Source organism: Symphalangus syndactylus, chromosome 21, assembly GCF_028878055.3.
Source record: "Symphalangus syndactylus isolate Jambi chromosome 21, NHGRI_mSymSyn1-v2.1_pri, whole genome shotgun sequence".
NCBI classification, from domain to species: Eukaryota; Metazoa; Chordata; class Mammalia; order Primates; family Hylobatidae; genus Symphalangus; species Symphalangus syndactylus.
The window spans coordinates 50,106,552-50,128,195 of record NC_072443.2 but is presented as its reverse complement, the minus strand read 5'-3'; the positions used below and the strand labels follow the sequence as shown (position 1 = coordinate 50,128,195).

Sequence of the window (21,644 nt, the reverse complement as noted above, 5' to 3'; positions counted from 1 at the left end):
AAAGAATTTTCAACCCAAAATTTCATATCCAGCCAAACTAAGCTTCATAAGTGAAGGAGAAATAAAATACAGACAAGCAAATGCTGAGAGATTTTGTCACCACCAGGCCTGCCTTACAAGAGCTCCTGAAGGAAGCACTAAACATGGAAAGTAACATCTGGTACCAGCCACTGCAAAAACATGCCAAATTGTAAAGACCTTCCATGCTAGGAAGAAACTGCATCAATTAATGAGCAAAATAACCAGCTAACATCATAATGACAGGATCAAATTCACACATAACAATATTAACCTAAATGTAAATGGGCTAAATGCCCCAATTAAAAGACACAGACTGGCAAATTGGATAAAGAGTCAAGACCCATCAGTGTGCTGTATTCAGGAGACCCATCTCACGTGCAGAGACACACATAGGCTCAAAATAAAGGGATGGAGGAAGATCTACCAAGCAAATGGAAAACAAAAAAAAAGCAGGGGTTGCAATGCTAGTCTCTGATAAAACAGACTTTAAACCAACAAAGATCAAAAGAGACAAAGAAGGCCATTACATAATGCTAAAGGGATCAATTCAACAAGAAGAGCTAACTATCTTAAATATACATGCACCCAATACAGCAGCACCCAGATTCATAAAGGAAGTCCTTAGAGACCTACAAAGAGACTTAGACTCCCACACAATAATAATGGGAGACTTTAACACCCCACTGTCAATATTAGACAGATCAATGAGACAGAAAGTTAACAAGGATATCCAGGACTTGAACTCAGCTCTGCACCAAGCGGACCTAAGAGACATCTACAGAACTCTCCACCCCAAATCAACAGAATATACATTCTTCTCAGCACCACATTGCACTTATTCCAAAATTGACCACATAGTTGGAAGTAAAGCACTCCTCAGCAAATGTAAAAGAACAGAAATTATAACAAACTGTCTCTCAGACCACAGTGCAATCAAAGTAGAACTCAGGATTAAGAAACTCACTCAAGGGGTGGAGCCACGATGGCCGAATAGGAAGAGCTCCGGTCTACAGCTCCCAGCGTGAGCGACGCAGAAGACGGGTGATTTCTGCATTTCCATTTGAGGTACCGGGTTCATCTCACTAGGGAGTGCCAAACAGTGGGTGCAGGACAGTTGGTGCAACGCACTGTGCGCAAGCCGAAGCAGGGCGAGGCATTGCCTCACTCGGGAAGCGCAAGGGGTCAGGGAGTTCCCTTTCCTAGTCAAAGAAAGGGGTAACAGACGGCACCTGGAAAATCGGGTCAGTCCCACCCTAATACTGCGCTTTTTCAACGGGCTTGGAAAACGGCACACCAGGAGATTGTGTCCCACACCTGGCTCGGAGGGTTCTATGCCCACGGAGTCTCGCTGATTGCTAGCACAGCAGTCTGAGATCAAACTGCAAGGCGGCAGCGAGGCTGGGGGAGGGGCGCCCGCCATTGCCCAGGCTTGCTTAGGTAAACAGAGCAGCCAGGAAGCTCGAACTGGGTGGAGCCCACCACAACTCAAGGAGGCCTGCCTGCCTCTGTAGGCTCCACCTCTAGAGGCAGGGCACAGACAGACAAAAATTCAGCAGGATCCTCTGCAGACTTAAATGTCCCTGTCTGACAGCTTTGAAGAGAGTAGTGGTTCTCCCAGCATGCAGCTGGAGATCTGAGAACAGACAGACTGCCTCTTAAAGTGGGTCCCTGACCCCCGAGCAGCCTAACTGGGAGGCACCCCCCAGTAGGGACAGACTGACACCTCACTCAGCCAGGTACTCCTCTGAGACAAAACTTCCAGAGGAACTATCAGACAGCTGAATTTTTGGTCTCACGAAAATCTGCTGTTCTGCAGCCACTGCTGCTGACACCCAGCCAAACAGGGTCTGGAGTGGACCTCTAGCAAACTCCAACAGACCTGCAGCTGAGGGTCCTGTCTGGTAGAAGGAAAACTAACAAACAGAAAAGACATCCATACCAAAAACCCATCTGTACATCACCATCATCAAAGACCAAAAGTAGATAAAACCACAAAGATGGGGAAAAAACAGAGCAGAAAAACTGGAAACTCTAAAAAGCAGAGCACCTCTCCTCCTCCAAAGGAACGCAGTTCCTCACCAGCAATGGAACAAAGCTGGACGGAGAATGACTTTGACGAGTTGAGAGAAGGCGGCTTCAGACGATCAAACTACTCCGAGCTACGGGAGGAAATTCAAAACAATAGCAAAGAAGCTAAAAACTTTGAAAAAAAATTAGACGAATGGATAACTAGAATAACCAATGAAGAGAAGGGCTTAAAGGAGCTGATGGAGCTGAAAGCCAAGTTTCGAGAACTACGCGAAGATTGCAGAAGCCTCGGTAGCCGATGCGATCAACTGGAAGAAAGGGTATCAGTGATGGAAGATGAAATTAATGAAATGAAGCGAGAAGGGAAGTTTAGAGAAAAAAGAATAAAAAGAAACAAACAAAGCCTCCAAGAAATTTGGGACTATGTGAAAAGACCAAACCTACATCTGATTGGTGTACCTGAAAATGACGGGGAGAATGGAACCAAGTTGGAAAACACTCTGCAAGATATTATCCAGGAGAACTTCCCCAATCTAGCAAGGCAGGCCAACATTCAGATTCAGGAAATACAGAGAACGCCACAAAGATACTCCTCGAGAAGAGCAACTCCAAGACACATAATTGTCAGATTCACCAAAGTTGAAATGAAGGAAAAAATGTTAAGGGCGGCCAGAGAGAAAGGTTGGGTTACCCACAAAGGGAAGCCCATCAGACTAACAGCTGATCTCTCGGCAGAAAGTCTATAAGCCAGAAGAGAGTGGGGGCCAATATTCAACATTCTTAAAGAAAAGAATTTTCAACCCAGAATTTCATATCCAGCCAAACTAAGCTTCATAAGTGAAGGAGAAATAAAATACTTTACAGACAAGCAAATACTGATTGATTTTGTCACCACCAGGCCTGCCCTAAAAGAGCTCCTGAAGGAAGCACTAAACATGGAAAGGAACAACTGGTACCAGCCACTGCAAAACATGCCAAATTGTAAAGATCATCGAGGCTAGGAAGAAACTGCATCAACTAACGAGCAAAATAACCAACTAACATCATAATGACAGTATCAAATTCACACATAACAATATTAACTTTAAATGTAAATGGGCTAAATGCTCCAATTAAAAGACACAGACTGGCAAACGGGATAAGGAGTCAAGACCCATCAGTGTGCTGTATTCAGGAAACCCATCTCACATGCAGAGACACACATAGACTCAAAATAAAGGGATGGAGGAAGATCTATCAAGCAAATGGAAAACAAAAAAAGGCAGGGGTTGCAATCCTAGTCTCTGATAAAATAGACTCAACCATTGTGGAAGTCAGTGTGGCGATTCCTCAGGGATGTTGAACTAGAAATACCATTTGACCCAGTCATCCCATTACTGGGTATATACCCAAAGGACTATAAATCATGCTGCTATAAAGACACATGCACACGTATGTTTATTGCGGCACTATTCACAATAGCAAAGACTTGGAACCAACCCAAATGTCCAACAACGATAGACTGGATTAAGAAAATGTGGCACATATACACCATGGAATACTATGCAGCCATAAAAAATGATGAGTTCATGTCCTTTGTAGGGACATGGATGAAACTGGAAAACATCATTCTCAGTAAACTATCGCAAGGACAAAAAACCAAACACCGCATGTTCTCACTCATAGGTGGGAATTGAACAATGAGAACTCATGGACACAGGAAGGGGAACATCACATTCCGGGGACTGTTGTGGGGTGGGGGGAGGGGGGAGGGACAGCATTAGGAGATATACCTAATGCTAAATGACGAGTTAATGGGTGCAGAAAACCAACATGGCACATGGATACATATGTAACAAACCTGCACATTGTGCACATGTAGCCTAAAACCTAAAGTATAATATAAATAAAAAAAAAAGAAACTCACTCAAAACTGCACAACTACATGGAAACTGAACAACCTGCTTCTGAATGACTACTGGCTACATAACAAAATGAAGGCAGAAATAAAGATGTTCTTTGAAACCAATGAGAACAAAGACACAACATACCAGAATTTCTGGGACACATTTAAAGCAGTGTAGAGGGAAATTTATAGCACTAAATGCCCACAAGAGAAAGCAGGAAAGATCTAAAATTGACACCCTAACATCACAATTAAAAGAACTAGAGAAGCAAGAGCAAACACATTCAAAAGCTAGCAGAAGGCAAGAAATAACTAAGATCAGAGCAGAACTGAAGGAGATAGAGATGCAAAAAAACCTTCAAAAAATCAAGGAATCCAGGAGCTGGTTGTTTTGAAAAGATCAACAAAATTGATAGACTGCTAGCAAGGCTAATAAAGAAGAAAGAAGAATCAAATTGATGCAATAAAAATGATAAAGGGGATATCACTACTGATCCCACAGAAATACAAACTACCATCAGAGAATACTATAAACACCTCTACGCAAATAAACTAGAAAATCTAGAAGAAATGGATAAATTCCTGGACACATACACCCTCTCAAGACTAAACCAGGAAGAAGTTGAATCCCTGAATAGACCAATAACAGGCTCTGAAGTTGAGGCAATAATTAATAGCCTACCAACCAAAAAAAGTCCAGGACTAGACAGAGTCACAGCTGAATTCTACCAGAGGTACAAAGAGGAGCTGGTACCATTCCTTCTGAAACTATTCCAATCAATAGAAAAGGAGAGAATCCTCCCTAATTCATTTTATGAGGCCAGCATCATCCTGATACCAAAGCCTGGCAGAGACACAACAAAAAAAGAATTTTAGACCAATATCCCTGATGAACATTGATGCAAAAATCCTCAATAAAATACTGGCAAACCGAATCCAGCAGCACATCAAAAAGCTTATCCACCAAAACCAAGTTGGCATCATCCCTGGGATGCAAGGCTGGTTCAACATAAGCAAATCAATAAACATAATCCATCATATAAACAGAACCAAAGACAAAAACCACATGATTATCTCAATAGATGCAGAAAAGGCCTTTGACAAAATTCAACAGCCTTCATGCTAAAAACTCTCAATGAACTAGGTATTGATGGGATGTATCTCAAACATCCCTATTTATGACAAACCCACAGCCAATATCATACTGAATGGGCAAAAACTGGAAGCATTCCCTTCGAAAACTGGCACAAGACAGGGATGCCCTCTCTCACCACTCCTATTCAACATAGTGTTGGAAGTTCTGGCCAGGGCAATCAGGCAAGAGAAAGAAATAAAGGGTATTCAGTTAGGAAAAGAGGAAGTCAAATTGTCCCTGTTTGCTGATGACATGATTGTATATTTAGAAAACCCTATCGTCTCAGCCCAAAATCTCCTTAAGCTGATAAGCAACTTCAGCAAAGTCTCAGGATACAAAATCAATGTGCAAAAATCACAAGCATTCCTATACACCAATAACAGACAAACAGGGAGCCAAATCATGAGTGAACTCCCATTCACAATTGCTTCAAAGAGAATAAAATACCTAGGAATCCAACTTACAAGGGATGTGAAAGACCTCTTCAAGGAGAACTACAAACTACTGCTCAATGAAATAAAAGAGGATACAAGCAAATAGAAGAACATTCCATGCTCATGGATAGGAAGAATCAATATCATGAAAATGGCCATACTGCCCAAGGTAACTTATAGATTCAATGCCATCCCCATCAAGCTACCAAAGACTTTCTTCACAGAACTGGAAAAAACTACTTTAAAGTTCATATGAAACCAAAAAGAGCCCACATTGCCAAGACAATCCTAAGCAAAAAGAACAAAGCTGGAGGCATCATGCTACCTGACTTCAAACTATATTACAAGTCTACAGTAACCAAAACAGCATGGTACTGGTACCAAAACAGAGATATAGACCAATGGAACAGAAAAGAGCCCTCAGAAATAATACCACACATCTTTGTGGTATTTTGTGATCTTTGATAAACCTGACAAAAACAAGAAATAGGGAAAGGATTCCCTATTTAATAAATAGTGCTGGGAAAACTGGCTAGCCATATGTAGGAAGCTGAAACTGGATCCCTTACTTACACTTATACAAAAATTAATTCAAGGTGGATTATTAAAGACTTAAATGTTAGACCTAAAACCATAAAAACCCTAGAAGGAAACCTAGGCAATACCATTCAGAACATGGGCATGGGCAAGGAGTTCATGACTAAAACACCAAAAGCAATGGCAACAAAAACCAAAATAGACAAATGGGATCTCATTAAACTAAAGAGCTTCTGCACAGCAAAAGAAACTACCATCAGAGTGAACAGGCAACCTACAGAATGGGAGAAAATTTTTGCAATCTTTCCATCTGGCAAAGGGCTAATATCCAGAATCTACAAAGAACTTGAACAAATTTACAAGAAAAAATCAAACAACCCCATCAAAAAGTGGGTGAAGGATATGAACAGACATTTCTCAAAAGAAGACATTTATGCAGCCAACAGACACATGGAAAAATGCTCATCATCACTGGCCATCAGAGAAATGCAAATCAAAACCACAATGAGATACCATCTCACACTGGTTAGAATGGTGATCATTAAAAAGTCAGGAAACAAGAGGTGCTGGAGAGAATGTGGAGAAATAGGAACACTTTTACACTGTTGGTGGGACTGTAAACTAGTTCAACCATTGTGGAAGACAGTGTGGCGATTCCTCAGGGATCTAGAACTAGAAATACTGTTTGATCCAGCCATCCCATTACTGAGTGTATACCCAAAGGATTATAAATCATGCTGCTATAAAGACACATGCACACGTATGTTTATTGTGGCACTATTCACAATAGCAAAGACTTGGAACCAACCCAAATATCCATCAATGATAGACTGGATTAAGAAAATGTGGCACATATACACCATGGAATACTATGCAGCCATAAAAAGGATGACTTCATATCCTTTGTAGGGACATGGATGAAGCTGGAAACCATCATTCTAAGCAAACTATTGCAAGGACAGAAAACCAAACACTGCATGTTCTCACTCATAGTTGGGAATTGAACAATGAAAACACTTGGACACAGGGTGGGGAACATCACACACCAGGGCCTGTCATAGGACGTGGGGAGGGGGGAGGGATAGCATTAGGAGAAATACCTGATGTAAATGACGAATTAATGGGTACAGCACACCAACGTGGCACATGTATACATATGTAACAAACCTGCACATTGTGCACATGTACCCTAGAACTTAAAGTATAATATATATATATAAATAAAAAATAAAAAATAAATTGCTGCAGCCACCCCAGTCTTTAGCAGCTACCACCCTGTCAGTCCGCAGCCATCAACATCGAGGTAAGACCCTCCATCAGCAAAAAGATTGTGACTTGGTGAAGTCTCAGATGATTGTTAGCATTTTTTAGCAATAAAGTATTTTTAATTATGTACATTGTTTTTTAGACATAATGCTATTATATACTTAACAGACTATAGGATAGTATAAACATAACTTTTATATGCACTTGGAAACCAAAAAATTCATGTGACTCCCTTTATTGTGATACTTACTTTATTGTGGTGGTCTGGAACCAAGTCCCTAATGTTTTCAAGGTATGTTTGTAACTTCCAGAAGAAAACATAGGAGAAAACCTTCATGATCTTGGTGTAGACAAAGATTTATTAGATAACATACAAAAATTATGAACTATAGAATAAAATAATGATAAATGTACTTCATCAACATTTTGAAAAAGTCATTGAGAGCATTTATGAAAGAAAAAGGCAAGCCACAGACTAGGAGCAAAATATTTATAAAATATAGATCCAACAAAGGGCTTGTATTTGGATTATGTGGAGAATCCTTATAAGACAACAATAAGAAGACAAGGAACCCAATAAAAAATGGGTAAAAGATTTGAGCAGATGTTTCACATTTGGCCAATAAAAGTGTGCATTTAGCAAAAATAGCAACATAAAAAGATGCTTAACATCATTAAGTATAGGGAAATTCAAATTAAAAATACAGTAAAATACAACAACACACTCATAAAAGTGGCTAAATTTAGACTGACAATACTAAACATTGATGAGAATGTTGAGCAACAAGAACTTTCATACATAAAGGGTAGAAATGGGAAACCACTTTGCAGTTCCTTATTAGGTTAGACATACACTTGCTATGTATGTTTAACTTACCATGTACTCTGACTATATATCCCCATGATTTAACTCCCAGGTATAACACAAAGACTCATGTGAAAGGCAGCTTTATTCATAATGCCCTCAAATTGGAAAGAACCCACATGTCCATCAGAAGGTGACTGGATAAATACATTATAATACATTCATACAATGAAATACTATTTGGCAATGAAAATAAGTAGATCACTGACAAAATTCAGTAACATGGGTGAATCTCAAGATCATTATGCCAAACAAAGGAAGCCAAAAAAGTCCATACTATTTGTGTATGTTCATAATACATGTATGAAGTTCTAGAAAAGACCAACCTAATATGTAGTGATAAAAAGCAAATCAGTGGTTGGCTGGGGTAAGTGTTAGTAGTTATTGGGAAAGGACACAATGGGACTTCTTGGAGTAAAGGGAAGGTTCATTATCTTGATTGTGGTGATGGCTACAGGACTGTATGAATTAGTTGATTCATCAATCAGTCATAAATCAAAATGAATACCTATTTGGTGCATTTTATTAGATGTAAATTATACTTCAAAATTGATTTTTTTTTTTAAAAGAGACAAGGTCTCACCCTGTTACCCAGGCTGTGTAGTGGTGCAGTCAAAGATTACTGTAACTTCTAACTCCTGGGCTCAAGTGATCCTCCTGCCTCAGCTTCCTGAGTAGCTGGGACTACAGGCATGTACCACCATGCCCAGCTGATTTTTTTCTAACTTTTTATAGAGTCGAGATCTTGCTTTGTTGCCCAGGCTGGTCTTGAATTCCTGGCCTCAGGTGATCCTCCTGCCTTGGCCTCCAAGAGCGTTGGGATTACAGGTGTCAGCCATTACACCTGGCCCAAATTGATATTTAATCAATGCTCAAAGTATACATTGAACAGTTACCAAATGGTAGACACTGGTGGGTGAAAAGTATCTAGCAAGAGGGACTGGGGATGTCACATGTTTCTAGCTAAAGTGGCTGAGGACAGGATGAATGAAGGGAGATGAGAATCTAGGTAGAAGAGCAGGTCTGATGGGTGTGTGTGTGTGTGTGTGTGTGTGTGTGTGTTTATCCAGAATTAGGCATCTGGGATGCAGTGTCACAGAATTTGCCCATTAGCAGACTGCGATTTTATTAACTCTCCTGATTAATCAATAATGTTTCCCATTGGCACTGGCAGACTGTATACTTGGGTTTCATTCTTCAGTCCCATCATGACACTGTCATGTGAACAGTATGCAGGAAGAGATGTGTGGGAATTAGCTTCCAGCACTACTGATGGCTTTATTTCTGTGATTTGAACCACCTGTCTTGGGCTTCTATGGGTTGTACTAGGTCATCTATGACCCTGGCCACCCAGGTTTCTCAACTCCTTCAATTTCCCTCCAGATTCAATGATGAGCCATGATTGTCGCATTTGAGGAGCAACTCAGTTGCTCCGTTTCACTTCTATTGTCAAGCTATCTGCCACATGAGTGGGGAAAACATTTCATCATATTATGGCTTTCTTGGGAGCAGTTTCTATCTTAGGAGTGAATGCAGAGTGGCAGTTTTGTTCTTGTTTGGGGGCTGATGAAAATCCTTGGGTGAAGTCACTGCAGGATGTTGGCTGTGCAGGCTGAGAAGGGTGAACATATTCGGTGCACCGCTCCTGGCAAACATGCTGTGACTCTATTGCCCCAAATTGTCTTCTTAGAGCACAAAATGTCTTCTTAATATGTTTCCTTTGTGTGATATAAGTGACTATGGACTACTGAAGACTATCAGCTGTTCCCTGAAGGTTGCCTGATTATACTAGGTAGGAAACATTCTCTGCCTTGTTAACTTGCCTTCGTCCCTTTCTATAGCAAGAAGCCTGTGATGATTTTATAAGGTATATGTGACTTCTTTAAGCTGTAAGTCAGTGAATTCATTTAATACCATTGACAGCCTTAGCTAGTCCCATGCTGTGGTGTTAGGAAATCACCCTTGTTTATTCAGACATTGTTGTGACACAAGACCCAGTCCTGCATAGGGGATTATGTATGGTCTGCACCCTCAAAGAGTTTATAATTGACTGGGAATACCAGGCACAAGTAAACAGTCAACTGCACAGATTAGTTTTGTCATGTGCAGGGAAGGGAATGAATATTGAATTCTGCAGTAAGCCGGAGTCTTGCTGGATTTATACATTCATCTAACCATCTCAACAACACTACAAAATACGGATGAGGAAACTGTGTCCACAGGGAGAGTGGCCCTCCTTTGGAGCCATGTTTCACACCTCAGCCTGTTGATTCCAAACTCATTCTTTTTCCACTTTATCAAGGCAGCATGAAATAATGTTAATAAATTAATAGGTAGGACTCAGTTTATATTTCATGTGATCAGAACATTTTACCCTTTTTTGGACAGGTTTAATTTGTCTGCCATCTTCTGCTCATTAAAATTGCCATAAAAAATAAACCGTTTGAAAGGTATACATATTTAAAAGCAGAGACCTATCCTCACTTGGTATTTCTTCTACTGATAGAAGTCTCAAAGTGATCAAAGACCATGCTGTGGGTTTTACAGCTGTTCATACAAAGCCCTCAGGCATAACTTCTCTGCCATCTGTTCTGGTTGTGATCTTCAATATAAAGAGCCAGGACTCAAGTCATTCCCCAGCTGGGACAGATGTCCAGGGAATGCACCTCGGGCTTATTGGGAGAATAGGGGCTTGCCCCATCTGCTCTCGAGTCACTTACTGCTGCAGGTTGCTGCTGGATCTGTCTGCTTCTCTTGGAACTCTCGGAACTTATATTGCTTCCGTGCTGCCCTCTGCATGGCTCTCTGTGCCACCTAGCCACTCTCCTCATGGCCAGACATCTCTTTCAGCTCAGCGCTAGGACCCATATTTATATATTTTAATCTCTAGGAAGTTAAGCCATTTTCCATCTATGTTGTAAGTGGGGGGAAAAAAACCCACAAGAAACAAACGAAAAGAAAACACCTACACTCAGTTTTATCTGTTTTGGGCTTCAGCCAGAAGAATTTGTTTTAGCATTTTTCTCAGGTCTGGTAGAGACTGATTTCCTCAGCTTTTGTCTATCTGTAAATGTCTTTGTTTCAATTTCATTTTTGAAGGTTATTTCTGCTGGATAGAGAAGTCTAACTTGACATTTTCCCCCTTTCAGCACTTTAAGGATGCAGTTCCTTCATCTTCTTGTTTCTATTGTTATTGATGAGACATCAGCTGTCTTCCTTATTGTTTTCCTCTTATGTAATGTATGTTTTTCCCATTCTCTGCCAGCTCTTAAGATTTTTCTTCTTCATTTTTAATTTTCAGCAGTTTGGCTCTTATGTACCTATAGATGTTTTTCTTTGTACCCATCCTGCTTGAGCTTTACTGAGCTTTTGAATTTGTAGGTTGATGTCTTACACCAATTTTGGAAAATTCTCAACTATTACCTCTTCAAATGTTTATTCTGTCCATACTGTGTCTCCTAGAATTCCAGCTGCAGATGTGTTAAACTTCTAATGGCCCACATATCTCAGACTTTCAGTTTTTTCCTCTTTGTATTTCAGTTTGGATAATTGTAATTCAGTTTGGATATACTGACCTGTCTTTAGGTTCACTGATTATTTCTTCTGCTATATCCAATCTTCTATTAAGACTTTTAAATGGATTCTTCATTTATGAATTGTATTTTTCCTTTCTAGCATTTCTGTAGGTTCTTTTTTATATTTTCATTTATCTACTCAAATTCCCCCTCTATTCTCACATAACATCCACCTTTTCCTTTAGACTATTTAACATATTTATCCGAGTTCTATAGCCCCTGTCTGTTCCCAACACCTTGGTCATCCCTGTCTGCTTTTATTGAACGTTTTGAGTGTTACCTCTTGTTGATGGGTTACATTTTCTTGTTTTTTGACATGTCTCCCAAGTTTGCACATCAGGCATTATGTATGAAAGGATAGGCTGAAGAAAGGGCAGGCTCTGCCCTCCACAGGTAAGGTAGGGGAGGGCTACCCAGGACCCTGGGGTTGGCTGCCCATTGAACAGCTTGAAGCCCAGCGCTCAGGGTGTGATTCTCACGACCTAAAGTAGAGGCTGAAGTATTATTAAATAACATTTACCCCCCAGAAAAAGAGTGTTCCTCCTTTTCTGCCCATGTGTTAGTGTGGGTGGCTCAGTCCATCCAAATGTAGCCAAGCTGGGCTGGGCTTTTTTTGTAGTTTTAGTCAGACTCTTCTCCACAACCTCACATGTCTTGAAAGTGTGATCAGGACTGACCCGTCGGCAGGGCTTAGGATCTCAGCGCTGGAAAGACTCCAGCCATCTTCATGCTTTCCAGCCTGCACCCAGCATCTGACCACGGGAGACTTTTCTCTGCCTTACTGAGAGCCCTCGGCCCTGGGGACTGCTCAGACATTCTTGTTGCTCTCCAGTGCTACCTCTGGGGTCCCCTTGTCCCGTGCGCCATGCCTCCAGTCTTTGCTGCATTGGAGGGATGCCTCTTATCAATCCTGTTCCGCCCTGTACATGGGTGGAGAACCAGGGTGGGTGGGTTCCGACCTATCCTGGGCTGGGGCTCCTGGGGATTGGAATCCACACACCCACTCCCTGTGCATTCTGATGTGAGTGTGGCCAGTTTCTCCTCCCCATCCATGGGGGGCTCCTCCACTTCCAGCACTTTACCTGGAGGAAAGCAGCTTCCGGCCCTCTCCTTCTGAGCAGGCTTGTCACTTTTGGGGATTTATTTTAGTCTGCCTTGTTTTAGCTTTTGTTTTTGTTTGCATTCTCAGCTCTCTGGTGGGTTACAAACAAACAATCATTTTGTCACTTAAGCAGACTGTTTGTCTCATTAAGGCAGGATTGGGGATTTCCCTGTGACTTCCCCCATTCAGCAAATGTTTACTTGCCAGAAATACCATGTTTCACATAAATTACTCTTTACAGAGCCCTGGGTTTCATAGCAGAATCCTAGCCCTTTGGTTTGCAGCTGTGTGTCGGAGACCAACCTCTCACTTCTCTGAGTTCTGTCACCTTTTCTGAGGAGCACAGGCAATGAGAGTCACTAACACCCTGAGTGCTGGGCTTCAAGCTGTTCAGTGGGCTTGAACAGGGGCCTGGCTAGCCCTCCCATACCTTACCTGTGGAGGGCAGAGCCTGCATTTTCTTATCATGGGAAATAGCAGAATGGCTCACACTAGTCCATATGTTTTATGGTAAAATACCAGGAAAACTGCTTTTAAAATCAACAACAACAATAGCAACGATGTATTGAGCATTTTCTGTGTCTCATTTAACCTGCACTGCAGCTCTCTGAGGCAGGGGCTGTATTTAATTATCAACTCCATGAGACATACAGGAAGCAGATGAAGATTTATAAAACTTGCCCAAGGCCCAGAGTTAGTAAGCATTGGGACTGGAATTTGAACCCAGGCAGTCTGTCTCCTGAACCCAGGATGCCAGCCTGTGATCAGGGACTGCCCACCTTAGCTCTTGGTCTGCAGGAGGACAGGAGATGCCTCCCGCACAAGAGAGGGAGAGGATGGAGAGGAGGTCCCATGTGGCATGCTGCTGATCATGGATCCAAGCCAATGGGGACCACCAAGGGGAGTGTCAGGGGTGCCACACAAGGCTGCTCTGCTGGGATTAGTGCAGGCTGAGTGTGCAAAGGGGAGGACATGGTGCGGACAGAACCCCAGATCTAGTGGTGGCTGTGTCTGGCCTGCAGAAAGGAGCAGGACATGTGAGCGGGTCAACAGCTCTCTGCGAGCCCCTTCTGCTGTGGCTGGTTCCTGCTCTACATGTTTGTCAGGGTGAAATGTGGTCGTGACTATTGCTAAGATCACAAGGGAGAGACCCCAGAGGAATCAGTGTGACTAAGCACCTGGAGAAGTTGGCCAGGGCTGGAGCCCATCCCCTGGGAGTGCACAGGTGTGCAGGGACGGGACTGCTTGAGGGCAGTTTGGGGATCACCAGAGGCCCAGTGAGGGCAGCCCTTCTTCCCCCTTCATCCCTTTGCCCTGCGTTGTGAGGGACTCATCTAGCAGGTGTGTCGTCTTTAATCCCACAACAACCCTGCCAGTAGGCATGGCTTATTCCTGGCCTCCATTTGAGGAGACTGAGGGTCAGGAGGTGAAGGGCCTGCCCAGGGTCACACAGCACGAGGCGCAGAGCAGGACCAGGCCCCAGGCAGGGGGGCCAGAGCCCAGGCCTCACTTCCTCCAGGTGCAGCTCTCCAGGGTCACCCACTCAAGGATCGTGTGGCCCTGGCACTGGGTTGTGTGTTGTTTGATTTTGTGTGTGGATCCCTTAGCTGCTGCCCAGAACCAGGCATGGGAGGCCAGGCTTTGTTCAGGGTAAGGGGCAGGGCACCAGGAGATGAGGTGAGGACATGGGCATGGGGCTGCCCTCACCCCTACCAGGAGAGCAGTTCCTGGTGCACAGCAGAAGAATTAGGGAGTGGGGGGTGTGGAGGTCACTCAGGGCAGGAGGGGGGTGGGCAGAGCATTATGGGATGGTAGTGTGGGGGCTAGTTTGTGGGCTGGTACTTTGAGGATGGGCTTCTGAAGACAGAGCCCAGGGGCTGGTGTGTTCAGCCCAGTGTGTTGGGGAGGGCGGGCTTGGATCACAGGGCTGCCCTCTGGGTGTTGGGCAGCCTTGAGACCTAGAGCACTGCCTCCTAACTGCAGTTGTGATGCCCCCCACTCCCCTCCCACCCTACCCAGGGACACTCGTCAATGTCAGAGACATTTTGGTCACCACAGCTGGAGAGTGGGGAGCTGCACTGGTATTTGGCTGGGAGAGGCTGGGGATGCTAAACATCCCAGGAGCATGGGCAACACCACACCAGGAAGACCAGCAGTGTGGAGGCAGAGACCCCAGCCCCTCCTGCTCCACAGTCCCAGGTCCTCCTCAGGCACTGTTGTCCCCCAGCCACCCATCTCGGCCGCAGCTCCCAGCACACACCCTACCTCCCAGCACACACCACATCTACGACCCGCATCTCAGCAATTGGCACCTCCACGCTGCCCCAGCAGAGGCTCGTCCTTGACATTTCCTTTGCTTCCCCTCCACATCCGACCCTCTCAATTCCACGTCCTAAGTCCGCCTGTCATGTCCATCCCCTCCCATCTGTCCTTCCCATGTCCACAAATCTGATGATGATACTCTCCTGCTTAAAACCTTTTAAAGATACCCTGTTTATTTTGGATTGTGTAAGAATAGCAAACACCCACCCAGCCTCCCAGTGTGCAAGTAGCATCTGAGGACCTCCACAGCCATTTCATCCTCCCTGCAACTATGATTGCTCCCATTTGACAGGTGAGGAAACTGAGGTGAGAGAATAAGTAATGCATCCAAGGTCACACACTGGTGAGTGGTGGATCTTGACTTTGAGCCTGTGTAAATGACCACCAGTACTCTGATACCACAGACCAAAGTCCCTAGGCATGGCTCAAGGCCCTGCCCAGTGGGGGGCTGCCCATCTTCCAGCTACCCCCAGCTCCCTGCTCTCCAGCCAGGTGCCCAGCCAGCCAGCTCTGCACTTTCTCTGCCCGCAGCCCTTTCCCTTCCCCCTTATCTAATCAATGTGTACTCAGCCCCCGCCCACAGAGAATTTCCTTCTTGGTTATTTGGTTCCAGTCTGCCTCCCCCAGAAGGCTGCATACTGCATGGGAGGAGGGCCTGTGTCTGGTTTGCTCATCACTGCATTCCCAGCTCCTGATACACTGCCTGACTCCTAGTAGGTGTGCAACAAATATTTGTGGAAAACAGTTTAATGAATTATGTAGAAAGAACCTCTAACCCTAGGAGAAAAGCTGCTGGGCACACACCTGCAGTGGTGTGTGGTGAGCACAGAAGAGGGTGCCTCCCACGCTGGTGACTGCAGCCCCTGCCCTTGGAGGGGCTGCCAAGAACCTTCCCCCAGCTGGACACATCAGTGTTCGTGGACCACATTTAATAACAGGCAGAAAGGCCAGGCGCGGTGGCTCACACCTGTTATCCCAACACTTTGGGAGGCTGAGGCGGGCGGATCACGAGGTCAGGAGTTCGAGACCAGGTTGGCCAATATGGTGAAACCCTGTCTCTATTAAAAATACAAAAATTAGCTGGGTGTGATGGCGTGCACCTGTAGTCCTAGCTACTCGGGAGGCTGAGGCAGAAGAATTGCTTGAACCTATTGAAATTTCTAGTTTTTCCACATCCTCAGCAATAATTCTTTATAATAGGCATTAATGGGTGGAGAGTGGTGTCTCACTGAGGTTTTAATTTTCACTTCTCTAATGACCAACAATATTGAGGGCCTTTTAGGTACTTCTTAGCCAGTCGTATACCTTCTTTGGTGAAATGTCTTTTCAGATCTTTTGTCCATATTTTAACTGGGTTGTTTGTTTTCTTATTTTTGGGTGATAAAAGCTCTTTATATTATTTGGATACCAGTTATTTACCATATATATGATTTGAAAATATTTCCTCCCCATTTGTGGCTTGTTTCATTTTTATAATGGTGTCTTTAGAAGCACAAAAATTATAATTTTGATAAAGTCTGACTGTCAGTTTTTCCCTCCTTTAGATTATGATTTTGGTATCCTATTTAAGAGCTATGCCTAATGCAAAATCATAAAGTTTTTCTCATTTTTTCTAGAAGTTTTATAGTTTTAGCTCTTATATTTCAGTCTATGATCTAGTTTTGGTAATTTTTGTGTATGATGTGAGGTAAGCTTTTAAGTTCATTTTTTTTGCCTACATATATCTAATTGTCCCAGTACCATTGAACAGAGTACCCTTGAAAGACTGCCTTTTCCGGCCAGGCGCGATGGCTCACGCCTGTAATCCCAGCACTTTGGGAGGCTAAGGTGGGTGGATCACGAGGTCAGGAGATCGAGACCATCCCGACTAACGTGGTGAAACCCCGTCTCTACTAAAAATACAAAAAAATTAGCCAGGCGGGGTGGTGGGCACCTGTAGTCCCAGCTACTTGAGAGGCTGAGGCAGGAGAATGGCTTGAACCTGGGAGGCGGAGCTTGCAGTGAGCCGAGATCGTGCCACCGTACTCCAGCCTGGGCAACAGAGCGAGACTCCGTCTCAAAAAAAAAAGATTGCCTTTTCCACATTTAATTGCACAGTACCCTTGTCAAAAATCAGTTGGTCATAAATATAAGTCCAGAAGGACTCTTAATTCTGTTCCATTGGTTATTCTTATGCCAGTAACACACTGTCTGTCTTCATTACTGTAACCCTGTATTACATTTTGAAAGTGGGAAGTATGAATCCTTCTATTTCGTCCTTTTCCAAGATTGTTTTGGCTATTTTAGATTCTTTGTATTTCCATATAAATTTTAGGATCAGCTTATCAGTTTCTGGGATTTTGCCTGGAATATATAGATCACTTTGAGAGTATCTTATCTTAATGATGAAATCTCAGTATGTATGAACATGGAATGTCTCCCCATTTATGTAGAGCTTTTTGAAGTTTTCTCAGCAATATATTGTAGTTTTCAGGGTACAAGTCTTATACTTCTTTTATTAAACTTAGTCTCAAATATTTTATTCTTTTTGATGCTTTTGTCAACGAAATTTTCTTAATTTCATTTTTGGATTGCTCATTGCTAGTATATAGAAGTACACTTGATTTTTGTATATTTGATCTTACATCTTGCAATCTTGCTGAACTAGTTTTATTAGTTCTGGTAGTTTTTCTAATGAATTCTTTAGAATTTTCTATGTATCGGATCCTGTCACCTGCAAATAAAGATAATTGTACTCCTTCCTTTCCAATCTGGACAGAATTGTTTCTTTCTTCCTGGTTGCATGAGCTAGAACCTCCAGTGTAACGTTGAGTGAAAGTGGCCAGAAGAGACCCCCTTGCCTTCCTCCCAATCCCAGGGGAGGCATTCAGTCTTTTATCACTGAATGTTCTATTCCCTGTGGAATTTTCACAGACACCCTTTGTTGAGTTGAGGACGTTCCTTTCTATTCCTAGTTTATTGAGAGTTTTTATCATTTAAAGAGTGTTGGATTTTGTCAAAAGCTTTTCTCAGTCTACTAAGGTGATCATTCGGGTATTTCAGATCAAACAAATTTGGAGATTTAGGTATCTTTCTTTACTTTCCTAATAGTTACAAAATCATTAAATTTCAGAAATATCTAAGAAACCTTAAAATTCCTTAAGTGCTGTGTTTCCCAAACTTCCATCACTCCTGATTTCTACCAGTCACTTTTCACCTATACTGTTTACCTAGTAGGTTTTTTTTTTTTTTTTTTTTTGACATGGAATTTCAATCTTGTTGCCCAGGCTGGAGTGCAGTGGTGCGATCTCAGCTCACTGCAACCTCTGCCTCCCAAGTTCAAGCAGTTCTCCTCCCTCAGCCTCCCGAGTAGCTGGGATTACAGGCATGCACCACCACGCCCAGCTGATTTTGTATTTTTAGTAGAGATGGGGTTTCTCCATGTTGGTCAGGCTGGTCTTGAACTCCCGACCTCAGGTGATCTGCCAGCCTTGGCCTCCCAAAGTGTTGGGATTATAGGCATGAGCCACTGTGCCTGCCCTATCTAGTAATATTTTTATAAATCAACTCACATTTTATGAATATGTACTTAAATACATGTATTTTAAAAGGAAACAATATTGCTATGTGAAAGGTGTCAATGAAAAGAGTCAAAGTGTAAAATATTTGAAGAGATTTATTCTGAGCCAAATATGGGTGACCAATGGCCAAAGAGAGCCTGAGAACATGTGCCCCAAGTGGTCAGGACACAGCCTAGTTTTATACATTTTAGAGAGACAGGAGACATCAATCAAAAACATGTAAGATATACAGAGGGGCTTCCAGGTTATAGGTAGATTTAAAACTTTTCTGATTGATAGTTGTTTGAAAGAGTTAAGTTATTATCTAAAGACCTGGGATCAATAGAAAGGAGTATCTGGGTTACGATGATAAGGGGCTGTGGAGACCAAAATTTTAACATGCAGATGAAGCCTCCAGGTAGTAGGCTTCAGAGAGAATAAATATAAATGTTTCTTATCACACTTAAGGTCTGTGTTGATGTTAATGCTAGTCAGCTTTTCCTGAAATCCAAAAGGGAGTGTTATAGTATAGGTAAATAATCAGACATGAGCACGGCAGGAGAGGGCCTCCCCACCAGGGATGTCAGGCCACCATCAGGTGATGGTCAGGCAGTTGTTAAACTGTCTCTGTAAAAATAGTAATTGGTCACAGCCAGCACCAGGAAAAGGCAGTCTCCCAATAGATAGATACAATCTGAAGCTGGTGAGCAGCAGCTTCCCGATAAGATCTCTGGAGTTGGGCGAGTGGGTTCAAGCATGTGCACTAAGAGGCAAAACAGTGGAGTTTAAAACACTTGACTGGTGAGGGAAGAACACCACAAGCGAGCATGCACACGGTTTCAGTAAACACACCACACCTGTGGCCCCTCCCAAGTTCTGGCAGGCCACGGCTCATGCAGACAGCCCGTCCCAAGGGAAGAATCAGAGGAGAAGGGATGCAACCCTCCGGGAGCCTGCCAACATGTAAGCCCCAAGTCAGTGGTCATACTGTGCACTTGATCTCCCAAGACACCCGCTTGCCCTCTTCCAAGTGTACTTTACATCCTGTCATTCCTGCTCTAAACCTTTATAAAAAGTATATAAACTTTTTAAGTGAACTTTCACTCCTGCTCCAAACTGCCCTCTATCTCTCCCTTTGCCTTATGACCCTTGGCTGAATTCTTTCCTCTGAGGAGGCAAGAACTGAGGTTGCTGCAGACCTGTATTGATTCGCCACCGCTGCTAACAGGAAGATGGTATGATGAAGCATGTTCAACGCTCCCTTCCTATCATGGCCTAAACCAGTTTTTCTGGTTAACTTTGGAATGCCCTGGTGGAGAGGAAGCGTTCATTCAAATGGTTGGGGAGCCTTAGAGTTTTATTTTTGGTTTACAAAGGAAAATAAAAACTGGGACCCCAATTCACTCTGCCGAAAGGAAAGAATTAAGCTGAAAGCTGAGTCGTTCAAGAAACGGCCTTTCCTTTTGTTCCTGAGCAGACAGTGACAGATAAAACGTTAAAGATCTTCACTCCATGTTTACCTTATCTTATAGTGAGCACAAGATGAACACATAATTGACCATTCTCCTACCTGCTCCTTTTCTCTTACAACATGTGGATTCAGTAATGAGACCATACCCTCCCTCAGTCCCCTCCAGCAGGCTTTTCCCCTTTAAATACTGAAGCCGTTAAAATCACCTTCGGAGAAAGGCACAGACCTGTCTCCCAGGATGTGTCCTTAACCTTGGCAAAAATTGATTGGGACCTGTCTCGGGTACTTTTGGTTTACAACTACCGTAAAGGGAAACCAATTTTACTGCCTTAAACAGAAAGGAATTATAATAATAACGGCACAGAAGAAAAGATATATAAGATAAAGTGGACCTCTGGGTTAAGAAGGTGGATTGAAAACAAATGTAATAATACTGTCTACCGAAGGTCCTCTCAGATTGCAGCGGGATATTTCATGAAAGCCTAGACCTGGAAGAATAGGAGGACAGGAGACTGCAGCAGCTGACCTCTGGAAGCCAGAGCTGGATGAGGGACCTGAGCGAGAGGAGGCTTGGGCAGCCGGAGCTGAAAGCTGAGCAGCGGATGCCACCGGAACCTGTGAGGGCACGATTGAGAGTGGGGCTGGCTTGCTGCTGCTCTCACACCACTGCAGAGGCATCCTCTCTGGAACATGGAGACAAGGTTTTTGGACGGGGGTTTCCCAGTCCCCTAGAAGAGATTAAGAGACTACTGAAGATCTCCAGGGCACTGCAAGCCAGGTCTGTACCCTCCAGCCAGGAGAAGGCAAAAGGTCTTTCTGGGGAAGCCTGGGCAGCCAGAGGGGAAAGGCCAAGAAACCTATCCTGGCCCTGGGGAAGTGGAGGGTAAGGCAGAGCCAGCCATGAGAAAGGATGATGTTTGCCCAGGCATGAAATTTAAGTGATGAACGCTGATTTAACCAGAAGTTCTCCTGTAATTGCTTTAGGGGATGAGACAGGGCATGGAGGCCAGTTTTTAACAGCTGAGTCCTGATCTCCCACAACAGGTATCAGCGGATGATCTCTCACATGGAAGAAGCCAGGGCAGCTACACCCAATGACTTAGCAATAAGAAACACCAAACCAGACAAACACCACTGCTGCTGGGAAAGGGACCTGGGGGAAGGGAAAGGCTGTTCAGAGAGCAGAAGTATTTCGTGTGAGCCTTTTAGGGCTTCTTGGCTCTTTAGACCACATGCACATATTACTTGTATAAAATAATGCACCAAATACAAACAATGAAATGCAAGTGCTGAGTTCTATAGACTCATACATCCCTGTTTGAGAATAACACTCCCCTGTGAAGGATGGGAATGTCGCCATTGGCCAGCTAGCAGGGGTCGTTGGCAGGCGTGGCCTGAGAGAGTAGGCACACAGGGTATGGCCTTTGGTTTTGGTGAGCAGTGGGGAGCACCTGCCGCAGTGCG

General features: G+C 43.5%; 1 protein-coding gene and 1 long non-coding RNA gene across 5 annotated transcripts in view; one reads left to right on the top strand and one right to left on the bottom strand.

The window, feature by feature from the left end:
* Nucleotides 1–21,644, top strand: part of C21H3orf22 (chromosome 21 C3orf22 homolog) — an 88,668-nt gene that overhangs the window by 17,627 nt on the left and 49,397 nt on the right. The window lies entirely within an intron of this gene.
* Nucleotides 1–21,644, bottom strand: part of LOC129471515 (uncharacterized) — a 49,755-nt gene that overhangs the window by 15,167 nt on the left and 12,944 nt on the right. For 3 of the 4 annotated variants that reach the window (XR_010118641.1, XR_010118640.1, XR_010118642.1), the window contains exon 2: nt 7,557–7,610. The exons of the other annotated variant lie outside the window; for it this stretch is intronic. This is a non-coding gene — a long non-coding RNA (uncharacterized lncRNA). The remainder of the gene's footprint in view (nt 1–7,556; nt 7,611–21,644) is intronic. 4 annotated transcript variants of the gene reach the window in all.